Below are 20683 nucleotides of genomic sequence, written 5' to 3'. Positions count from 1 at the left end.
AGCTTTCGACATCTCAAAGTCTACTATATACACTTTATATAGATACACCACTGATCAACATGGTTAGTGATGAGTGAACTGATCTTCACGAGGAAAAGTGAGGAGTGGCCCTTTAGTGTTACTGTCACGTGAACATACGCGATGTGAGAATTTGTTTTGCGGTTACTGTATATTTATGACCCCGCTAACCTCAACCTCTATATCCTGAATGATCTATTTCCCAATTCCCCTTATAGATATTAATAAAGTTCTACCTGATTCCGATCCGTTATAATCTCATTTCCTCCACAAACGGCTCGACTCCATGTGAATAAATCCCTGATAACAAACCTGACCTGACGTCTGCGAACTCTTAATCTCTTCAAGACCCGATGCCTCATTTCCCTTCTTGCAGACGTTTTTTTTCTCTCTCCTTCTTCCCTTCTCCGCCGAGACAGGCGCAGCAATACATTTGGGTAACTCATTGGCATGCGACAGACGGGCAGAGCTGACGAGCTTTATTAAAGGGATCTGGAGCCTGATGCTGTCTCCCCTCATTAACCTCAATAGCACCACAGACAGGTCACACACACACACACACACACACACACACACACACACACACACACACACACACACACACACACACACACACACACACACACACACACACACACACACACACACACACACACACACACACACACACACACACACACACACACACACACACACACACACACACACACACACACACACACACACACACACACACACACACACACACACACACACACACACACACACACACACACACACACACACACACACACACACACACACACACACACAATTCTTTTCCTACAGGTCACAATAACCTTTTTTTCACCTTCGCTGCCGAGAACGGGGGAAAGGGGATTCAAACGGGAATGCTGTCAGACAGGACTGTCTCCCGCAGCCTTCCAACGAAGAAATCGTCTTGTCTCCGAGTCTGACTGAAGGTAAACAACCTCGTGCTCAGGGATTTCCTGTGATGAGCTGCGTAGCCAAACTCCCGAGCACGTCTCCCGACTCAAAGTCGGAAAGTGGATTTTTTTTTTTCCTGCAGAAACATCACTGCATGTCTTTGTGCTGTTTTTTCTTCTTCTTTGTGTGTGTGTGTGTGTGTGTGTGTGTGTGTGTGTGTCGCATCTTTGAGTGCTCCGAACAACCGAGCTGCAGCTTGACTTTAGGTACACGCACCTTTTAGATTTTCAGTACCTTACGTGGTTTTGAATGTCTCGTCGAGATCAAATTCAGGTTTGCTAATAACGGATGATTGGGGAGGAGTTCAAATTTCAAGTACGTTCAAAAGATGGGATGGGGAGACCTCATACTAGTGACTAGTACTAAACAAACATACGGAATCAAGTGCAGAAAACTATGACGTGTGAGTCAGTGTTGGAGTTGACCTAGAAGTGGAACTGCTGCGCTGTGCATTTTGATACAACAGCTACAACAGCTTTCTTTGGGACTACTATGTGTGTACTTCCTGTTGTATTCAAAGTGTTCGAAATGATTTCTTTGTGCTTTTTGGACTGCGCATCGGAGGAGGATCATCATGCATTTTGCTCCTATTGACGTCGGCCTTGCCTCAATCGATGTTCGCGGAGACTCGCCGGGCACTACAGCCTTCGCACACATTGACAAATTCAAGATCCGTTTCCCCTTTTAGGGGAAGGAAAAGAGACAGAGAGACAGGAAGGGGATAAACAGCAGATCGAGACGACGACAGAGGTCAGATGTATTGAGATTTAAGGTGACACCGCTGATTAGAGAGTTCTGCGAGCTGACATTTTAGTCTTTACTGCTTAGTCACGGTCACATGCACACACACACAATCGAAGACATGTACTGTAGATGCACATAATCGCCCCCCCCCCCGTCTTCTCACGGCCGCGCGCACCCAGAGGTCGTCTCTCGTTAGCTTCATTAGCCGAGTTAACGCTGTCTCTTCGCTTTTCCTTGCTCCGCCGTACACCCAAGCGCACGTCTCTTGAGTTAAATCACGTCAAGCGATGCTGAACCGCGTCTCAGCCTGTCAACACACACACACACACACACACACACACACGAATGACCCACGAATGCACACCTGTCCACTAGGATGCAAAAGACACACTGGTGTACACGCCTACACACGTTAAAAACAAAAAAAAACAACACATCCAGCGTCCTTGTGCCTCGCTGACACAAGCGCGCAACCAATGTCCGCGTCCCCCCGTCTCATCTCGTTAGCCCCGTTAGCCGGGCTAATTGACAGTTCATTACCAGGTCGTTTCTCTTCACTTGCCAAGCCTTTTCATGGAGCCGTACTCGCTTCATTTAAAAAAAACAAAAAAATGGTTGTATTTCAACACGCGTGCTGCCAAGACCATCTGTGCGGCCAGAGACCTTGAACCAGACCCTATTTTTTTTCTCTCAGCGATAATCCAGATGGTGGGAGGTTGTTTAAAACACAGTTTGTCGTTTTTGGCGAAGGTGAGGAGGAAATAGTAATATTCGTCGAAGGGTTCCAGGTTCAAGATATCAGAGAAAAGAACCCGCTACCGTCTTACCTGAACTCAGACAAGACCCATTAAGCAAAAATAAAGAAACGCTAACGAAACCAGACTTGGGGGCAACTCCACGTAAGCCTGAACTGACCCTAGATCTGATCCCAAAAAATTAAGTCTTCCGAACTAGACCCAATTTTGTTGATGCCTAATGTTTCAACTCTTGGTCTCTCTCCACATCAGGCCACACACTGTGGGCCTATCTCGGACAAGCTGTAGCCAAGAAGTCCGCTAGCCCAGATTTGGATTTGGATTTGACCTTGGGGGGCATTTGTCCTCGAGTTGCAAAACTTGTCAGCGACTGGAAAAATCAGGCTGGAAAAATCATGTCCTGTGAGCTTGGCTTGACTCGCCGCTCAGTCTTTCCTCGCCGGTGGGTCCTCACATCTCTGTAGCACCCGTTATTTCAGTGAATCTACCGCATATTTACAATCTGAATGGAGGACATCTTGCCTGACGCCCACCGCGTATCGAAAACATATTGACGTTCAGGGAAATTTGGAAAGAGACGCCGGAGAGGCCGTCAACTCCCATTGCTGACGGTTGAGGCAAAACATGGTTGAAGCAGAACATTCCTGATACAGTCAGTGGAGCGAGGCCACTGGGCCGGCGCTCGGTGACGTTCCACGAGTGTGTCGGAACACGAGTGCGGACACACAGTCTCAGAGAGGCCTCTTGTATTCCTTGAGGACCCTGTCCTTCCTCATCCTCCTCACCGGTTGCCCTCAACAGGTTTTTTCCCCCCTCACTTGCCAGTCACCTCGCTCCCTGCTCCCGTACCTGCACATCTGTCCCTCATTCCCCACATCGGGGGCCACAGCTGTCCAGCCGGTGTACGCACACGGCCGCGCTCTCATTTCCCATTTGCTGGTGTGTCAGTGTTACTCTGCGTAACCGTCGGCGTTGCCAGTGCTACTCTGGGGGCAATTCGCGTTTGCATGCCGCCCGTCGCCGTTAACACCTGCCCGTTATCTGCCACCGCCGTTTAGACTTGCTGCCTGTCCCTGACCGCCCCCCCCCCCCCCCCCTCTTCGGACTTTCATCACGTGAGTTCTCTCGCTCGGACCGACTGCTCGTAGCTGACTGAGAGCCTTGTCTAGAGGAGTCCCTTTAATCCGAACTGCTCTGTGGTCCTGAGGTTTGTGTGTTGGATGACTCTGACCAAAGACCCCTACTAGGAGCATAGACCACCTCCAACCGAGCCTCTGATTGTCGGCTCAGGCAACTCTTGGTTTTTAAAATCAGATTTCGGAGATTTAAAAAAAAGACTCCCACTCGAAAAACCAATACATCAAGTTGAGTACCGGCCCATTTTTTCCAACGGGAGCTGCGCACTTCTCGTCTCGGTTTCCGCGAACACATCGCGCACCAGATGGTTGAAGAGGAGCGGAAACACCTTGCGAGAGGAGCCAATCCCGTCTCAACTCCGAGCTGCACAGTTGTCGGGATTGATGAATCCTTGTTAAGATCTCACTGGCAGCATGGCACTGATGGGAAAACAGTTTATATTTATTTGCTTGTACTTTACATCCCAAATAGACAGGTTTTATATCAAGTCTGTGATTATATACACACACACACACACACACACACACACCATCTACTGACTTTGTTTTATCTGTCTTTTTCTGTTGTTTTTATCAACTATGTGACAGAGACATTTGTCTTTAAAGACAGATAAAATCAAGCTCAATACCAGTGTCTGGGAGCGTTCAGCTTTTTAAATAATTTCTCTGTCTGGAACCATCAAAGTCCCCGAAAATATCTGCGATGCAAACTAATGCGGTCGCCTGTCGAGCGTTTTATCAAACACGCCTCGGCGCGCTTGGATCAATTACCGACGGAATCTCACTCGGCGGGCTCTTCTGGAGGTGGTTCCCTCTCTCTGTGAGAATATATTTCTCACCCTGTCTTTTCATTGTTACTTCTTTTTTTAAAATTATTTATTTTTCCCGCTTTGTTTTATTTTTTAACAATCACGTCTCTTATGGTTTGTTCTTACTTTCTCAGCATGCTCTTTCTTTACAGACTACGTTCATGAAACCCTTAGAAACTCAAACTACACTAACGTACAAACTCACACCCATCCTAGCTATTTATTATAGGGTTATTAAAGTGGAAATAGACAACTGTTTGGCTTTAACATGTCATGATGATCATCCGCGCTCACATTGGCCACCGGGACACGTTTTTTTCACGGAAAAGGACGACTCGCCGTCCCGCACAAAGGAACTGCGTCACCCATTGCGTAAACCAATACAACGTCAACAATGAAGCGTTCTCCTGGTAACGACTCCCATCGACGGAGAATGGGGGCAGACTGTGGAACGAATGCTCGCGAGAGATAGAAAAAAGGAACCCTGTTGACGGAGTAACAAAAGAAGGCGAAGAAAGAAAAAGAGATGAAACAAAAGTGAACCTTGGACAGGCATCGGCTCCGTGGAGAGAGCTCCGCGACTTGAGAGGCTGAATAAAAGTGACATACAGTTTGTCTGCTTTCTACTAGCTCAGTACGTAACACAACCAACCTACTCATTAACACTATCTCATATTTTTATTGAGTTTATTCGTTCAAATTGTGTTTTTTTAAACGTTTTTTTCTGCTTTGCCATGGCGCTATCTCCGCCGCTAGTCAACGCTAGGTGCCAGAAAACCATAAAGGGGGAGGAGCTTCTGTGTATACTACTTTCTTCTTCTCTGTCATCTCCAAAGTGGTTGTTGACAACTTCCTCAGGAGCTCTGAGGAAAAGTACGTTCATCCTTATCGGCGTCTCGCTACCGCAGCGTCTTTACGACGGCGACCAAACAGTAATACCACCTGGAACCACTAGGGGGGGGGGGGGGGGGGGGGGGGGGGGGGGGGGGGGGGGGGGGGGGGGGGGGGGGGGGGGGGGGGGGGGGGGGGGGGGGGGGGGCGAGGACGTCTTCTGTGGCCTCTTCAAGGCAAAACATACATAAAACATTCGACGACAGTTGAGGAGTTCCCACACTTCTACATCTTTTATGACAGTTTCGGATCCGAACATCGTGCGGCGGGAGGAAACCGCAGCCTCCGCTGAACCCCTGACAAATGAGCAAGATGAATAAAACAAACAGTCGAGGATTACATTTTAATTCTCACGAAGAAATATCTAGAGTTGTAAACCCCATGCTGCAAAATCCATCATGAATGCAACCCTGCACTTTTGACATTCCAAACACTCTGAATGTTCCGCCGGAGATATGAACACGCAGTTAATCACTCCTATCAGCTGTCAGCCACACGAGACAACTGGAGACAGAGTCGAAATATGATTCGGAATGAACGGTTTTTGAACATCTGCCCCCCCCCACCCGAAAAACAAAGAGGTAATTTTGGAAAAATGTTGTTTTGATGTGGATGACTCATGTCAGAAAAACACGATTGCATCCTCTACAATTACTGTTATCTGGGTTAAGCTGTGATGTAGTGTTTTCCTTTTTCTTTCTTTAACAGAGGCAACAGTACGGTGCTGACTCTTATTCACTGGAAATCCCTTCCAGTTTGTCGTATTGACTATGGCAATTTTTGCATCCCGAGTCTCGGCTAATTCAGATATTCTTTACTCTGTGATCTGACTTCACACGCCTACTGTCGTCTTTGCGTGTCTTGATGTAACATCAATAGTTGCTCAGCGTTTCCTGTCTTTAGGATCCGAGTTATGTTGTGGTCTGTAAAAGAGAAATAGCCTTTCAGTATGTTTTTTTATCTCCACTGTTGGAAATCATCACCGTGGAATCTGCGATGTCGCTTTAATCCCTTCAACCCCTCGTACTGATTTTCTTCTCTTGTGTATTATGTGTAAATCATTTGACCCTAACCCTTCCCTAATGAGCAAAACATGACGAAACACGATAAATATCCCCCCAAAAAATAGATATATTATGGCCACAAGGCAGAAACTCAGGCAGGAGCTTTCTCCTACTTGAGCGCTTAAACATTTCCTCATAAACGATAGTGACAGCGAGAAGTGAGATGGTGAGAAAGTGGCTGATAAATATTGCAAAGATGTTCTCGGTGATAACTCGACTTTCTTTCACCCAAGCTTTGCCAAACTTAGTGCTATACTGTGTTTGAATACCATGAACTGAGCCCACATCTTTGGTTTGATATATATATATATATATTTATGTATGAAAAATAGTTCTGTGAGTGTGGCAATGTCAGTTAAACCTGCCACAAGATTCAGTTATTCAGGAACAAAGATGTCACACGTATCTATAAAGACACTAAATGAGCAGACAGACACGACACACACACACACCCAAACCTCGTCGGCGGAGCGGGTTTTTTTCCCCGTCGTCAGACAAAATAGCTGAGCTGATGTTGTTGCCGTTGTAATTACGCCCGGGCTCACAGGGAGCCGCCGGGGTAAGCTCTTACAAGCCGCGCGTAGAGAGCTGAGGGGAGAGCAGTGACATCAGAACAACTAGGAAACTGTCACGCCGCAGCGCTGTCACACAGAGAGAAGCTGAGAGGGAGCGGGAGTGCGTCGGGGGAAATCACAGCCATCACTGTGCAAACTTATTAAACCCGAGCCGCAGACAAAGGAGAGCGGGGTCCGCAGAAGAGGGGGGGGGGCGACGGAGGCAAGTGGCGGGGGTCGGCGACACTTGTTGCCTTTGTGCAATGTCACGGCGAGTTTGAGAGCGTTCGGCAGGGGCTCGTCGGTGTGCAGAGTTCCGAACCTCCGCACGACGTCGTCGTCGTCGTCGTCGTCGTCACTTATCGCTGTTGTTGTTTTCATCTCTGTACCGACAGTCTTGAGCAGCAGAGGAGCCGCGGACAGCAGAGGCAGAGCAAGGAAAAATGCACACTGGTGCCGACACAAGGTGGAGACAAACACAAGCTCACACACACACACACACACACACACACACACACACTGCAGATTTCAATCTTCACCATTTATTTCTGTAATAAAATCGGAGCGTTTCAAAGAAAGCAGGTGAGATATGAAGACTTACGCCAAGTGCTATTGAGGGAATATGCTGAGGCTATGACCCCGCCCTCCTTGATTGTAATTGAGAGTTATTGATCGTGCCGAGGTACTTCCTGTGTGTGTGTGTGTGTGTGTGTGTGTGTGTGTGTGTGGGACTACAGGATGTGGAGGGGCCTCCCGCAACTTTGCCTTTCATCACAGTTTGTAATTCAGTGCGATTCCACTGTTGTCACAATGAACAGCTTACAGTCCAGGTTTACCTGCCCCCCCCGCCCCCCCCGCCCCCGAATGGCCGCAGCATTTCACTTTCACACCGGGGCAGTTTGGCCTTGCAGCGACTTTGTGGCGGCCCGCCGAGGATTGCTTACAGATCCTACGGTGCGGGGAGCCGTGAAGCGGCGGCTGACAGATTTTTCTAAAAGTCAACCTGAAAATGGATAATGCTCTAGATGAACTACAAAACATCCAAACATCATGTGTCAACTTTCGAAAGAACAGAAGTAAATTTGCCTACATGTGATAACTTGCTGTCGGGCTATTTACTACTTTAACAGTATATGATACACGTATTATACGCTCCCAGTAAAATTCTTACTGGGATTGTTGCGGATGCTGCTCCGCAGATCGCGGCCCCTCTTGACGGTCGCCCTGCACTCGACGTGACGGCTGTATCGACTGTGCCACTTTTTGCCGTGGGGGTTCGTGCGGCTGCCATTGCGGTGACCTTGTCAACTCGTAGGGGGGGAAGGTTGTACGGACGCAGGCTGCTACTGTGTCCTCAGGTAATCCATATGTGTAATTAAGGATCAGGGCCGGTGATTACCTGTCTGTGATCAATAACACACCAAGTCATATCCTTCCTACCTCAGGCAATTGGAAAAAACACACACACACACACATTCACACACACACACACACACACACACACACATACGTAGTGTAGCAGTGTAACTTTGACTTGAAAACAGCCTTCTAATTACATACATGTGACATACAGTCTGGGTCTCGACTGTACGGTTACTGTCCCTATTTAAATATGGGCATAAATCCATCTGCGTTACGGACAGACAGGGAATTATTACATGCTCAACGGTTAATTGCATATGAATATAAATATATATATATATATATATATATATATATATATATATATTACTTGCTTTGGATGATCTGCCTTTAAAAAGGGGACCCTATTTCAGATGTGTGACCAGGCCTTCATCGTGTTCCGCTATTTATTTAATAAATAGATTGTTTATTCCCCCCCCCCCCCCCCCCCCCCCCCCCCCCCCCCCCCGAGGGGCCCGCTGTGGCTCAGACACAACACTTATTAGAGCTTCCTCATGCAGGGTGTCAATTATTCATCCTCTCATTTAGTGACCGCGTATTAGAATGCGCGGCTCGTAGCACACAGGAGAGACGGTGGCAGGGGCTTTGTGAGTACATTTCAGAAGAACTAACGGGGTTTCTCAATAAAAGGGGGACTTTTGCTCTTGGAAAAGGGGCCGTTTCATAACAGTGCCCCGTGTTGGTGGAAAAAAGAATACGATGGGATGCGAGATGGCTCCTCTTCCCCATTGATGGCGACCTTCTGCGATGCAAAGGAGCCGAAAGGGTCTGTGACAGTCATGTGGGGGGAATCACGGAACAATATTGTGCACAAATCATTTTTGCTACTTTTTGCTGCCTGGGGGCAACACTTGTTGGACTGGGCAGCTGCCCGATGTGTAGAGAAATGAATATGCAGGGGGTAAGTGAGCTTAGCATTAGCTCCATCGGAAGGTGGACACACGAGACTCTATCCTCGCCATCTAAATGCAAGGATCAAACGCATTGGGACGTGTCCAAATCCACACCCAACAGGTCGTAAGTGCAATGTGCAGGGTTCTAAAGGGTTGTACTTGGTCTCCGAAACAATCGTGGGTATGTTTTAATCGTAACGTGCTGTAAACCAATCCCTTTGAAGGCCAGGTGTCGTGGCCGATTTACCAGGTGGTAAGAAAGATGGAGGAAAGTGGTCTGTCCCAACACAGACGTGTACCTTTGTAATGTGTCATTACTAGTGCACATGCTTTATGCATCTGTAGGAACATGTCACTTGACTCTTCACAACTTGACGCTTGGCAACGCGCCCTTAACATAACACTGAATCGCTGTAGGACACCTGTATAATTGTTCTGCAATAGTCCGTCTCAGGTTAGATGAGGTAAAATTAAATTTGAATTCAAATTAAAATGGGATTTTCTGTATATACTGTATAATCAAAGCCTCTTTGTATGTATTGACCGTCCCTTCGAGTGTTTGTCTGCACTCAATCGTGACATCATCAGTGCGGCCCTTAGGTACGAACAGCGATACATCCGTTTCAAACAAAGTAACCCGCCACTGGCCACGTACTTCGATCCGTCCTTTACGTTGGCGCGATTGCTAAGTTATGCATCCACTAGAGGGCGACGCACAGTCAACGGTCCCTGACAACAACAAACATGGCGACTGTGGAAGAAGTTCTGCTGGCGTTCCTCTTAAGAAGAAGGTCAAAGCTACCGCGCTGGTGGCGACGTTTGTAGTTCCTTACCGACTCGTGAAAGTCTCTCCTCAAAAAGGTCCAGCCACTGTCGGAAGCTCTTCCTCGTTTCTTCCCTGCGGTCGTCTCTCGCTTGGATAATTGGTTACGCCGTCCCGCTGCATTTTCCGGCGGCACCGCTCCGTTTCATCCTATCAGACAACAAGTAGGGACATTTTGAACACAGAGTTCGGACAAACGGTTTCCGTCCATAACGTTGAGCATGAATGAGCCTTTATGCTGAACCGTCTCGACTCAGGCTTTACATCCCTGTGTGTCACACTGAATGTTATCGAGACGTCAACGAGACGAAACACAACTTGTCGATCCCTCTGTTTCACCGAATCGTAGTTTTGCCGTAGCCCGGGTGAGTTGATCCCAAGTATCATTTGGGACATGAAGTTAGCCACCTTTGACCTTTTGCAGACACGGAAACGAACCTGTTGACGAGCGTCTCAAACCACAGCCGAAATATTTGCATTTTCACCCACGAAAGATCGATGTCAGACAGAAATATTCATCAAAGTCATTTCAGTTTCATACTGAAAAAAACCCAATTGGGTTAGTGTTGACGGTTAAAGTTTAGTGTCCCTGTAGTGACTTGAGTGATCACATTACAGGCGGAAGACTGCGAGATACAAGCATCTGTCGAAATGGAAAGGCACGGCTGGGAAAAAAATCTACAGAGACCGGGGAGAAGCAGGTGCTGCGCAGGATCCTGCACGGTTCGGGTGCGACTTTGACGTGATCAGATCACTTGACTTATTCAATATCAGAGGAACAGGGCGCGAGTGAAGACAGCGAGTGCTCTCCAGACAAATGAACCCTCGTCGTTCCAGCGCGGCTCCGCGATTAAAGAGAGGCCCAGACTGAGAGAGAGAGAGAGAGAGAGAGACGGCAGATATTGGATGTGAATAATGAGGCTAACAAGACGAGACGTCGGTCCGAGACAGGCGCACACAGACCGAATGGGGGGAATCGCTTCAGATCGCTGGGGGTCTGGAGGGAATCCAATTAGAAGACGATCATTGCCGATGAGGGAGTTCTTCAATATCGCAGCTCTGGTCCAACGAACCCGGCTGACGGCGCGACACACACCTCGCCCTAATCCATTCGCCCTGAAACCGTCTCCAATCCGTTCTTCAGATGGCCAAGAGTGCAGAGAGCAGCGGGTCGCGGCAGGTGGGAGGACTCTCTAGATGGATGTACATTAAAACAAAGTGCACACGCTCGGCTTTCTGTACAATGAAGCTCAAACGTCACAGTGAAGGTACAATGAAAGTGAAAGAGGCCAACACAGAGCTATATCCGGCTGAACCCCTTGGAAAGAAAACGTGGCATGGTTACCCTTCACCTCTTCCTCTCACTTCTTCCCCTGCCTCAAATAATCATGTCCCTTCACCACTTCAAATTTTTACTTCACCATGTTCTTTCTCGTCACCTCCGTCTGTCTGTCTGTCTCTGTCTCACTTGGTGGCGGTAAAAAAAAAGTGTGTGGGGGGGGGGCCGAGTAAACAAACAGCGTTCATTAAGATATATCCATTAAGAGCAAATGACAGACGGAACAATAAACGTCTTCTCCGGCGTCGATGCGTTCACTTTTTACTATGTCTCCATCAGAGTCTCCACCTTGACTCCCCGACGTTGTTCTGTTGGTTTCATTCGAAAAAGGGAACGCACGGCCCCGTCCTCTCTGGAGACGCTTTTTGTCACTTTCTCTCATGTCCCAGTTACATTTAGATGCTTCTCTCTGCGTGTGTGTGTGTGTGTGTGTGTGTGGCGTTACAAATTCTTTGGAAGACGACTCACTCAGAGTTGGCAGAAGGTGTTCAGTGACACCATGTACCCAATGCTGGGATTTCCCTACAGTCTCTCTCTCTCTCTCTCTCTCTCTCTCTCTCTCTCTCTCTCTCTCTCTCTCTCTCTCTCTCTCTCTCTCTCTCTCTCTCTCTCTCTCTCTCTCTCTCTCTCTCTCTCTCTCTCTCTCTCTCTCTCTCTCTCTCTCTCTCTCTCTCTGATTAAAATCCAAACGTCCAATCACTAAAGACGGACGCATCATGCGCCTTGACAAAGCGATGCATGAAGACCGAACGTCAGGGGAGAAAGAGGAAGAATCGAAAGACTTCACTGTGATCGTTTCCTCCCACTCCATCAAAGCAGCAGCAACAACAACAACGATCTCCCTATGTGGTGACGGAGGAGCGCGTACGCGTGCACGTCTGCCGAAGCGCCAACCAGGAGGAGAGCAGACCTCACGAGCTCTGTGTTCAAAATGAGGTCACGGCGTCTTTTAATTTACATCCATGCTGGCGTTTGTGTAAATGCTGATGCAAGACTGCACATCAACATGCCAAGAGAACCAGGTCTACCTTCTGAATGTCTCTGTTGATGATCACAAATAGGATGGATTTCCTGTTGTTTGTATTAAATGTGCATCTTCGTGCACGTATGCGGAGAGGAATGCGGCGGATGAGTTACATATGGTTTTTGCAACACGTGTTGCACGCATATGTTTGACCTCAAAGATGCACCCAATGCACTCTGGGTAAAAAACTGCTACTGCCCAGTTTTGAAAATCAGGTTGTGGAAGCAGCTGAATGCAGCTTTACATCGAATTCTGAATTTAATGACAAACAGTATATTCAAGAAATATATATAATATATATATTATTTGCATTAAATGTTAAGAGTTGCATTCATTAGACAGTGAATCCATTAAGCTAACAAAGCTGCACAAGATGCTCCGATTCGCTGAGCGACTTGCCGACTGATACAAACGCAAAACCTGTGAAAATCAGAAAAAAAACTAAATCCATCTCGTACGGCTGTTTGCTTGAATTGCTGCGATGACACAAAGTATTTTTCAATTTGCAATTTTGTTTTTTTTTCATGTTTCATTTTGTCTGGGCCATTTGAACCAAAACCAAAAGGGGCCATTTTGGCTCTAATGCCCCATCCAAAAATGGCACCTGCCACATTTGGCAAAAATTGTAAAGCTTCAACTGTTTATCTCCCTCTCACATATGTGAGCATCTCTCTGTCTGGATCTTTCTTTATGTTTTTTTGTTTTGAGTTCTCTTTATGATTTTGTGAACCGTCTCTCTGGCTGGTGTCTTCTCACCTGCATGTCCATCTCTTTCTCCTCCTCTTCTATTTTTGTTGGATGTTTTTCTCCGACTTGACTTTTCGGTCTCCATCCTTTTATCTCTCCAGCGTCTGTATTATCTACTCTCCTCCATGTGTCAGAGCGGGGCAAACAAGAAAATCAAATCACTTGAGACATCACCACAGTCCTAATAAAACGACCGGATCGCTGGTTTTTGTTCAAGCAGCTTGCTGCGACGTATGTGGTCGTTTTAAAGAAGTTCACGGCCACAACGCTCTGAGGCGAACAACTCTCGCGCAGAAAATAAGCCAGTAAACCGCCGCCAGTTCGCACTGGGCCTCTGCCTCAACTGGCTGATGACATGAAGATTTTCTAGTGTTCATTTGCGACCCCCCCACCACCACCGGAAGCGCCTGTTTTTGTTTTTCACAGAACAAATTTGACTGCCAACGAAGAAAAAAGGTTTCAGAGACAAAGAAAGAGATGAAACGGGATTAATAATAAAAAAAAACAACCCATCAAGCGATGGAACGGCTCCATCACAAGCTCAGGGAAAGTCGTTTGTGTTATACCCTAATTGGAATGCTTTGGGCTAATTCCTTGAAATACTCCCCCCCCCCATTACTTATACTGGGAGTTGGCTAAACGCACTCCCTTTCAGGAAAAAGAGTTTTTATCACGTATGATATTTTATTTAAACACGTACAGAATAATACTCGATGGCATATGGAGCAGGTTTGCTTTTCTGATACGAATGAGAGATTAATTTGCCAAATCTGCTGCGTTCATTGCTGCTGTTATTATTAACACACATTATTATCATCGGTATAACAGCCCGACGGAGCTGAAATTACACAACCGAGTCCACGTTTCTTCCTGTCTCAATTTTTTGTCTCTCGCCACTGACGCCAAGAGCTTGCTCATTTGGTTTCTCTATGATATTGTAAGGTGTCCAACTCACTCTGTGTAATATGCAGAGGTCATGTATGTTGTGATTTGGTGCTACGCAAATACAATTGAATGGTTCACACTCTTATAATAGTGTTGCTGGTGGGCTCTGTCCGCGTAAGCTATCAAACACATCTGCAGATCAGCGGACTTGTTCATTCATTTCCCATATCAAATCCAAATTGGATGGCCTGAGGCCAACACTAATTCAACCATTTTTCCTTTCAATCAGTGGCCATAATTTATTTTGGACCAAAAGAGACCCTGTGTCTCTATTTCACTTCATAGAATATAAAAAATGAATTAAAAAAAAAAAAGAATGGTTATGAAACCTTGGTCTTCTGAGGAAGTTGTTGAGTACCTGCCTGGATTCCCTCTTGCATCTATGTATGGATGCACAATGACCTGGATGACGGAGGAGAACTTTCACAGACAACAGCATCTGTCTCTTGATCAATGATTAATAAAGTTTATGCTTACAGCTGGTGAGCCACAGAGCTTTGGAGGGTGCGGGCGGTTCTCTTCCACAGGTTTCTACCAACAGTCGGCAGAGTTTTTCGTTAAATCCTGCCTGCGATCTTTCCCTAACCTTTACCAAAAAGTGTTTGTGCCTCAGTAAACCCCCCACGTAAATCAGAAAATCAGCCATGTGAATCATGTTTGTGATTCAATCAGTTTGTTATTGACATATGTCCTCGTTTGTTTCGGCGAGACATTGACGCCAAAACTTCCCCCAACTGAAAGGTCAGCATCTTAAACGGTATCTCACTGCCATTGATGTGTGAGTGTAATTCGGTGAATTATGGAAAAATGTGCTTTCGGTTAAAGCTGCAAATAGTTTGAGTCCATTCAACATACTCATATATATATTTTAGGAGGCAATTTTGAGGAAATTATTATCTTTTGTTCCAAAACGTTTTGCCAACAAAACAAAAAATGCAGCAACTCCACTAAATTACACTGTAAAAAAATTTTTGTTTGTAATTACGATCCACAAGGACACATTGAGGTGAATTACAAATGCCAATTTCTGTCAAGATATAACCATGAAATAATCATGTACAGATCTACAGACCTAACTCCTCTCTGAGATCTATTGGAAATAATGCAAAACCCCCAAAAATTTGATTGCACAATGAATATTTTCTATCTCGCTGAAAACAACTTAGTTGCATGTTCTAGAAATTAAATGATTACCTAGTGATTTAAAAAAAGAATATAACAATAATTAAAGAATGTTGTGTTTGATATATTGATGTTTGTGTGGACTGTACTGTAAATGTATGTATGTGCATTCCCATTCGTGCATGTGCCCGTGCGTGAGGTTTGTGTCTTTCGATCTACCGTTGACAGGGTTTTTATTGATGAACCCTCCAGTCATGCAAAACTCTGTTTACCCACATTGCCACCGGCATCGGCGGTGCCATGGCAACACGGTAAGGAGGATAGACAACATCACAGCTAACCTGCCCGTCGCACAGCTGGAAGGAAGCGATAGAGAGCAAGAGAGAGCGGTCAAGGGACAAAGATTGACAATGCAGATCAGCGGGAGAATGAAGGACTTTGCTTACGCGAGAGAGAGAGAGAGAGGGAGAGAGAGAGAAAACCCAAGAGTGATGCGAGAGTGATGCTGTGGTGGAGGGGCAGAAAAGAACAGATGAGAGAGTGGGGATTGAAAGGAGGGTGGAGTCGTGTAATGAAGATCTTGGTCGCAGGAGTGAAAGGGGAAAAGGCTGATGGATATATATATGGAGATGAAACTGTAATGACCTCCTTGGGGAAATTAAAAAGTTACTGTATAATTATTTATATGTGACACCGGCGCACGCATATGTCGTCGACTCACCCAATGTCATAAAAGACACACTGGCTCCCTTTACACCTGCCAATATCATGTATTGTGTTCAGATTACGTGTAGATGGGATGGAGCTATACTTTGGTTTTTCCAAATATGTTTTGGAGGAAACTTTATTTCTGCCTGGCTTCCATTTACCGACAACTCCCCCCCCCCCAGTCTAGCTAGTGTGATATTCTTTATAGCTGAGTACAAACCGACATTTTGAAGCCCGGAGTTTAGCATTTTTGGGCATCGCCATCTGTTTTTTTTGAAACAGGCAGTAAACATATGTGATATTTGGATATATTATCCACTCCACCTGCACCTGCTACTTGCACCCATTGGATGGTACTAGCTCCACACCCCGACGCATACCATGCTTTATCGTCTATTTATTGTCTAAATATATATATATATATTTTTTACAAAATGCTCTATTGTAGAAGACTTAAAACTAGAGATTGAGACCATCAACTCTTCAGGAAAAGGTTTATTTTTTTTTCAGCCAGTGGAGTCGCCCTCTGCTGGTCAATGAAGAGAATACAAGTGTTAGACACATTCGGGTCAATTTGTAAATGATCTTACGTCACAGAGAACTTCAAGAAAGTTCAGAAATGTTTTGTGGTTTTGGTTAAATAATCAAACACCAATTGCCTCCAATTGTAACCAACTCCTTCCATACCTTTTGAAATACTTTAATGTAGCGAAAGTTACTAAAACATAAAAAAAAGTTTATGTTTGCCATGGGGACACTGTAGGGGAGACTGATGGATGACTCTCAGTTAATGGTTTGCAGACACTTTCAGTGACGATACAAACAAATAGTGCTTGCTCATTGTGGGAACCGTTGGGTTTTCTCTATAATACTGTGATATTGACCTTACTATGTTAATAAAATTGAATTGAATTGAAATCAGGGACCTGCTCATTGAACATTGACTACTATGGAGAAGAACTAGCTTAAATAAATGACTCTGGTCTCTGATATTACAAGTCTTGTCTTTGTGCAGGACATCCACTTGTTCACGTACATGAATAATAAACGTCACACCTCAATGTGGTTAATGTGGTGAAAGATGAATTAGGGGATCTGATTACAGTCCGTCGTCGGAGGACGCTCAGTTCATTTGATATGTCGTCACGTAGTTCAATGCGAGAAACCACTAAAACCCAACGGAAATCACCCCAGATGAATGTTAATACGGCCAAAGCGGAGGATTGCCGTGGCCTGTGCAAAGGAAGACCGAGCGGGAAGTGTAATAGGCGGCCGCTCAGCAAACACTTTGACGTTAAGTAGATGTCAAAGGGAACGGCGTGTACCAACACCGAGAGCCACTGCAAATATAGTGAGAGGATGAAATTTGGGACGGCGGCCGCAGTCCCTCGTATCCGCCGAATGCACTGCACCGCCACATATCAGTCCAAAACAGCTTCAAGAGCCACTGCAATTATGTTAATGTTATTATTATTATTATTTTTTTTTTTTCCATCTTTCCCATGACTTTATACGAGACAAAACCTTCCATAGACAGAGGAACAACCCCGGTTCCATCATGTGCATTTGCAGGGAGCATGAAAGTCTCTGATAACACTTTTGTAAAAATACATTTAACCACGTAGCAAACAATTTGAGCTTCACAGATGCGGATGTGCAACAGAACTGTCTACTGTCATATTATTTCATGGGTCTTGATACCGATCTCATAAACACAGAGCCAACTTCATTACCCATCATTCCTCTCTGCCCCCCCCAGATGGTTATCGGACATCAGCACACCGCTTTGCGAAAGAATCCGTCACCTTGGCAGTCTCTTTACCGTGAACAGGTAATGGATACACACGCAGGTGAATGCACTGCAAGTCAGTACATATTGGCTTCACACACACACACACACACACACACACACCTCAGAGTCTGTTAATGTTGCAAACAAAGGAGGTGGCGAATCGATCGCTGGCAAGGCCAGACATGAGAAAAGCACTATAGTCAGGAAATAATGCCACACACACCGGCTGCCCGCACGGTGTGTTAAATGCTGATGGAGGCAGCGGTATGAAGGTGAACGCTTTGTGATTAGAAAGCCCTGATGAGGGAGGAAATGTTCGGCAACATTCAGCTGGCAGCTACCAGCTCACAGGCCAGAAGGTTCATTCATCAAAGACTCTCACCAAGGCCTCCGTCGGTAATCTCAGGGTCTGCAATAAAACTGCAACGCCACCGGGCCAAGTGGGAGGGTTGCCAGGTTGGCACAGAGTGTTATTTTTTAAGATGATTTTTTAAGCGGATACCGAGATCGACACGGATCAAAAACCACAAACGGGGAAATGGCTGGCTCCTGGTGTGAGATGGCAAAAGAGCGCCAGCAGCTAGTAAAGTCTCGCTCTTGGTTCGAGGGGGCGTCAAGACTTCCAGTGCGAACTCTTATTTATTTGATTTCATCCGTGGTCCTGAATTTTAAGGCATGGAGTTTGCGGTGCAGCCCAGCCACCAACTGGCAACTCTTGTTTTTTTTTCAGGAGGAAAGCAAGTAGAAGCAAAAAGTCACAAAGAGCGTAATAATAGTTACTCTTGCTGAGAAATATGACTTTAATACACTTTGACCTTTTGTTTGCAAACTTTTCTGCAGAGGTCATCCCGGATTGTGACGATGTTGTATTAGGCCACCCTCGTGCCTTCCATTTGTAGCATGCCTACAAATGGAAGATTAAGCAGATTAAGGGAACAAACATCTTAATTTCTACAAAAACTGTGATTAAAAATATAGATATTTGTCCTCAGAACTGGAGGCAAACTGGAGCTGTAATTAGTTAAGGTTACGTTTATGTCGATATCAGCGTTTTTTTAAATTTTTTTATTGATTTACCCAAATGTTGTGATGCATTAAAAATGAAAAAAAACAACTATTTTCTGTCTCTTACTATATCAGTGTCTAATGATCCCGTACAATATGAATGAATGTGCAGTAAAAAAAAAAGAAAGAAAAGAGGATTAAGTAAATCTTTATAAATGAGTCCAGCTCTGCGAGCACTAAAAGACTACAAGATTTAATTTGCTACTTGAAATGACAATGAACCCAACGTGACCGCCCACCCGACGACTGGGACCCTGAGATACAGCCTCCCCCACGTGCACCAACACATGCACACTTTGACCAAACAACAAAACTTGTCCGACCTTTTGTGCCAAAAACCCTTCTTTTTTTATTGAATACATCAACTTTGGAAGACTTGATGTGCCGTTAACCTTATTTGTATATTTTAAAGACATACACTTTTTGGTCACACATTGTTCTTTAGTCAAGTTGATGCTCTTGAGAGGATAGTTTCTGGCTGAGGGACGAGCACAGTCAAAGGTCTGTGAAGAGTCAGTTCAACCAGCTGTTCCTTTAAACACCAAAAAACCTTCCAGTGGACTTGTTATTGTTGCTTAAAGAGCAAAGGAATGTTGCACTGAATCCATATTTGTATCCATATTCCCGGTCAGCTTCACCTCAAGTCACGTTTCTCATCTTGCAGAAACTCCACTAGAATTGAAAAGGTTTTTTTTCCCTGCACATTTGTTCGTGTACAACAAAGAGACCAAGCAGCAGGTTTCGCTTTGTGAAACAAACAAGCGCTCTTTTGTTTCCATCAACACAATATTTAATTAAAACAGATGTTACGTCTGCTCAAAATGTTGGTGTTCAGAAAGCGAAAGTGTTTTCATGAAACATCCCGTCTACGTGTTTATGAAAACAATCAAATGAATTACGAAAGAAATTAAGAAAAAACACATTATTTTTGCAGGTAATAGTATCATTTAAAACATGAAATTAAAAATAAATTTGCAATTTCTCTATGCTCGACTACCTGCCACCGACGACTGTCAAACATACATGAGAAAATACCATTTTCTGCACAAGCTGCCTTGTCTGATGTTTGACGATCTGCGTCCTGTATACTTTGCACAACTTAAAGGGATAGTTCAGTGATTTGGAAGTGGGGTTGTATGAGTTACTTATGCATAGTTAGCATGTCACCTCATGGCGATGGTGATCAGCGATGTCATTTAACGGAGTTTGGAGGACAATTGGAAGTAGCGTATAAGTCTGAGTTTAGGTATGATCGCTGATCACCATCTCCATAAGGTAACATATCAACTATGCATAAGTAACTCATACAACCCCACTTCCAAATCACTGAACTATCCCTTTAAAGGGTAGGGTTAGCGATTCTGGAGAAACCCTGAAGTAGCAGTCTGATGATATTTGAACTCAAACTGGCAAAAACTGGCATGATGTTCATTTGGTCAACTATGGCCCTATTGAGAGTAAAATAGATGATAAAGCAACGTACACGATCAAGCGTGGCTGACAACTAGTACCGTCCAATCGCTGCATGGTTGCACGTGTTGCACTGCTCCCACGTCTGGTGGCCAAAAAAAACCACAAGATGGCGCTGGTCAAAATCCTAAACGCGAGGCCTTAAAGCGGCAGCTCACAAACCAACGGGTGACGTCGCGGTGGCTCGATACCGGAGTAGTGTCGTGCCGTTTGGGTGGAACAGCAATCTTTGTTTCTCAGATTCAGAGGAGGAGGAGGAGATATTAGCAGAATATGACAGTGTATTGGATTAGAATCTCTAACCCCACCTTTAACCCTCCCCCACCTCCCGCTCTGCAAACCTCTGCTCCGGAAGGGGGAACACCGACACGCTGC

Source organism: Scophthalmus maximus, chromosome 10 (assembly GCF_022379125.1).
Source record: "Scophthalmus maximus strain ysfricsl-2021 chromosome 10, ASM2237912v1, whole genome shotgun sequence".
Classification (NCBI taxonomy): Eukaryota; Metazoa; Chordata; class Actinopteri; order Pleuronectiformes; family Scophthalmidae; genus Scophthalmus; species Scophthalmus maximus.
Note: the sequence above shows the minus strand (reverse complement) of the source record.